The sequence below is a fragment of the Callorhinus ursinus genome, unplaced genomic scaffold (assembly GCF_003265705.2).
Source record: "Callorhinus ursinus isolate GAN/ISIS: 27379988/994484 unplaced genomic scaffold, GSC_fseal_2.0 scaffold2317, whole genome shotgun sequence".
Classification (NCBI taxonomy): Eukaryota; Metazoa; Chordata; class Mammalia; order Carnivora; family Otariidae; genus Callorhinus; species Callorhinus ursinus.
The window spans coordinates 954-5,828 of NW_027399371.1; the positions used below are offsets into that span (position 1 = coordinate 954).

Here is a 4,875-nt window from a genome sequence, read left to right on the forward strand (position 1 = left end):
CAATTAACATGTTGGGACAATCTAAATTAAAAGGGTTTTTTTATTAAGTAGTTAATCAATTAAAAGGGTTTACTCTCACATACACTAATCCATAATAGGAAAATCCATGAGGCTCAACACCCTGGAGTATCCCCCCAAAGAACCCCTAAAAGGGGGAGGGAGCTATAAGAACACAAGCTCCAAAGACTCCTCCACCTACCATCCAGGTGAGGCTACACAATAGACTTAACCTCTCCAAGGAGAGTATTTGCATCTGCACAATAGAGATGTAATGATACCCACCTCATAAGGTTGTTGTAAGGATTAAATGAGAAAATACATCTATTGTACTTACCACAGTGCCCTACATGTTTACTATGGGCTTCATTTTCATAGCCAGGCAAGAATAAAAACCCCCTAAGCTCAAGTATAAATGATGCCACACCAAACAGTGTACAAAGTCACTGTGCAAGTCCTGATGGCTTACATCTCTTTATCTGAAGAACTTTATGTGTCATAATATACAGTAGACTATTTGTATATTCCCAGGACCAGCTCTTGTTTCACTTTTTTTGTAGAGCCCCTAAAACTTTGTGGCAGTTCATCTTGTTCTGTGATGAAGCATTTTCTTGCCAGTCTAGTGTCCAGTTGACTTTTGATCTTTATTAGTCAAAATCATGAAATCCAACTTTGTTTCCATGTTTCATTGGGAATGCAACTGGAAAAACAGCTGTAGTGATGGTTTGCTGACTTTTAGGCTAAACTCAGTTAGAGGATTTTGCCTAGAAATCTCCATTTTGCTCAAGAAAAGCCCAGGATTTCTCAGAATTTCAGAAACACCAGATCACCCCCCAGAGCATAGGGGAGCTTCTTCTAGCCTAGGATGTGGAAACTCCTAAGACTGCCAGTATCACTTGGCCCAACTGGAACCGGCTAGTTCTGACCTTTGGAGATAGGAACAACAAGGGAGACAGGTAGGCTCATGTACTTGGTCATGGCTGGCTGTGAGCCTTGGATCTCTAGGGTGTGAGTGCATCCTACAATATACGGAATTCACCCCAGGTGCTTAATAGTAGAGCTGGCAGTTAGGTGGTCCTTACCTCCTCGTGCTTTAAGGGAGAGGCTGAAGCTGCCAGCAAGACCTGTTTATTCTCCCTACAACTCCTCCTCCTACTCTCCCAAAGTTGGGTTTATTTTCAGTAAGAGATTCATATCTGCAATGGGACTGAGCAAATGCTGTGGTTGAGTAATACCTGGAAAAGGGTATCACTCAAAATAGAATTCACAACCAACCAACAAACCAAGCCAAGAGGTTCACACTTTAATACCTGCCTTCCTTGACCTTGGTAATTTGGAGGGAAACTTTCTAGTCGTCACTGCTCTCTCTTGCCTGTATCTCTGCCCATTTGCTCCCTAGATTTGTACCCCCAACTCCCTGTATATCCTTCCTTCTCTCCCTTTCAAATAGAATATGAAAGCATGACAACATAGAGCCAAAAAAAAAAAAAAAGTGCAAACACAATGCTAATAACACACACTTTATAATAATTCTGCAAAATAATAATTTAGATGTGATCTCCTTGGAAGTGAGACACATTCATGGTAAAGAATGTAGTTCAAAGACCCAGCACAAATATATATTGAAATGTTCATACTATTTCTTATGAAAGCAGAATTGAAAGGCCCTGAGTCATATTACAACAGGCATAGCTTCTCTCTCTCTCTCTCTCTCTCTCTCTCTCTCTCTCTCTCTCTCATTCCCTGCCTTGTGTGTATGTTTTGTTTCTTTTCTTTTGTCATTGAGATAAAGAGAGGTACCAGTACCTCCCATTCAGGAACCCATTCAGACCAATGAACCCATCACAATCAGAGAATCTTCTTTCCCACAAACCTCATACTATCACATCACAGAACAAAGGCAGGAGGTTCCATCCTTTACATTTATTCACTGATGCAAGGATTCTGCCCACTCCTTACCCACTGTCTGATTTCTCACCAAAGGAGCATTAGCAATTTGAAAGATTTATATTCTGTGAAATATTTCACTTGTCATCAGTCAGGGGCTCCAAGCTCCCTGATGTGCTGGTCAGTTCCAGGGAGACTCCCTAAGCTTCCCTCATAGGCAAGGCCACACTGCTCCCAAGTGGCTTCTGTAGAGAAGCAGGAAGCCAGAAATGGCTATGACTGGGATGTTCTTCAGACTCACCAGGACCTGCCTCACTGTTAAAGAGTCCATCTCTGGGGAAACCACGCTCCTGACGCCCCACTCTCCTCTGCTTGCTAGGCCCACCGGCCTGCGCCCACCATGGCCACTATTCAGCAACTGGTAGGAAGACGGCGCTTAGTGGAATGCGAAGGCTTTGACGAATACATGAAGGAAGTAGGAGTGGCAATGGCTCTGTGAAAAGTGGGTGCAATGGCCAAACCAGATTGTATCATCTCTTCTGATGGCAAAAACCTCACCATAAAAACTGAGAGCACTTTGAAAACAAAAGTTTTTATGTAACCTGGGAGAGAAGTTTGAAGAAACTACAGCTGATGGCAGAAAAACTGAGATTGTCTGCAACTTCACAGATGGCGCGTTGGTTCAACATCAGGAATGGGATGGGAAGGAAAGCACAATCACAAGAAAATTGGAAAATAGGAAATTAGTGGTGGAATGCATCATGAATAATGTCACCTGTACTCGGGTCTATGAAAAAGTAGAGTAAAAATTCCATCATCATTGTGGACAGGAATTAGCTGTGAGGATGAACAAGCTCAGTTCAATGAGCAAATCTCCATACTGCTTTTTTTTTCATTACTGTGTTCAATTATCTTTGTCACATTTTATATGCATCTATTTCAAAGTGTTGATTTAATTAGGATCCCTTTGGTTAGTAAATAAATTTGTGCCAAGAAAAAAAAAAAAAAAAGCCCATCTCTGTAAACCCAGCCCTAGAAACTTCCAAGTGGTCATCACATTGGAGATCTCAGCCTCTCACAACTCCATGAAGGCCTTTTGTCATGTCAAAGAGGGCAGTCATTATATATTTTTAATACACCAAGAAAGTTTCAGGCTGGTCTAACAAAACAAAGTCTAGCATTCAACCTAGGTTTCACAGTAGTGGGAGTCTGTTAAGATACAAGGGTAAGGAGGCCCTCCCCACCCCCCCAAAAAAAGGAAAGAGAAGGCCAAAGTAATTGGAGACTAAAAATGCAATTATCAGTACCTATTGCATAGGACTGTGTGCACCCCAGAGGCAGCTTACTCCTTAAGAATCTACTTACAGTTTCTGAAGGTAAAGCAGTCTTAATAAGCAAAATCTCCTTCAAGCTTGTCTTTTCTCAACAATTAAAAATGCAAGCTATCTTTATAATTAGTAATTCTTGTAATTTTGTAATTTTGATTGTTACTGCACCCCAAAGGGGACTAATCATTATTTCTAGTACTGTGATCAGTTGTGCTCAAAGTTTAGAGCAATATCACCTCATTAATTCTCAATTGACAGGAGAAGCTTGGTAAGATAAGATGCCCCCCAAAAAATTTCTCAGAGATACCTCCAAGCCCTTCCAATGCCTGAATCACCTGAGGAATCCTTAATGTTCCAAAAACGCCCAGCCGCACTCCAGGTCAATTAAATCAGAACCTCTGCAGGTGGAACTGGCCATCATTGTTGTCTGAAGTTCCACAGGGGCTTACAACCCGCAGACAAGTATAAGAACCACTCCCCTAGACTGGGATTCTTGTTCCCAGCTGTACCTAAGAATCAACTGGGCAAACTCTAAACAATATCCATTCCACGACCCCACCCCAAACCAATCAAAACACAATCTCTGGTAATGACATGACGCCTGAGTGTTTTCAGCTCCCAGGTCATTCTGAAGTAACGGTATTTGATTAAACGGTTTCATTACAAAAACGTTTTCAGAAAAAGGAAAAAATGAGAAGTAAAAACATATATTTTAAACAGGCATAATATCAAATCCTATCTTTCAGAAATAACCACAAGTTACCCCCACTTTAGCTGAGGTAAAGAATGGGACAATGAGAAAATATGTAAATAAAAGAATTCAGACTCACAGCTCTTGAATTCAGTCTCCACCACCTTCCCAAACTATCCTCAAGCAGTTCTGGGGCTGAGAGGCTGCACCCCAGCAGCACGCAAGCCCATATATATGCATGCATGCACATATGGGCACGTGCGCGCACACACGGATATACCGTCCTCTAAAGTTGGTTTGGGGAGACTCCGCCGTCCTTTTCATCAGCAAGGTGGCGTTTTATAATTTCATTTTGTGGGTGCCTAAATTACAAATATTTTGCTCACCAAAGTAGATTTATGAAGTAACAATTACCTCATTTGGCCATTTTTGAAATTAATCATAGGGTTATGTCATCGGGAGCAAGATGGCAGAGGAATAGGAGACCTGGATTTCGTCTGGTCTCAGGAATTCAGCTGAATAGGGATCAAACCATTCTGAACACCTACGAACTCAACAGGAGATCGAAGAAAAGAATAGCAACAACTCTCTGAACAGAGAAGCGACCACTTACTGGAAGGTAGGACGTGCGGAGAAGTGAATCCAAAGCGATATTCAGGATAGACAGCGGGGGAGGGGGCCTCCGTCAGCCGCTTCTGGCAAGTGATAGAGCCGCGGAGCACAAAATCAGAACTTTTAGAAGTCGGCTCCACTGAGGGACTTCATTCCAGTGGCTAAGAGGGGGGTGGAACCCTCCCAGGACAGTGTGGTCTCAGGACCCTCAGGGTCACAGAAAGACCAGGGGTGCCTGAGTGCGGAAGAGCTCCCAGGTATCGGAGCAGGGAAGCTGGCTACAGAGACAGAGCCAAGGAGCGGGCTCTCAGCTCAGGGTTGCCACAAACTGTGATCCGCGGCCCACTCGGGCCACGGCTT

The 4,875-nt window shown here is 43.0% G+C and overlaps 1 pseudogene; it reads left to right on the plus strand.

The window, feature by feature from the left end:
- The first annotated feature begins 2,284 nt into the window (after positions 1–2,284).
- LOC112818318 (fatty acid-binding protein 5 pseudogene) lies at positions 2,285–2,718 on the plus strand (annotated as a pseudogene).
- The last annotated feature ends 2,157 nt before the right edge of the window (positions 2,719–4,875 follow it).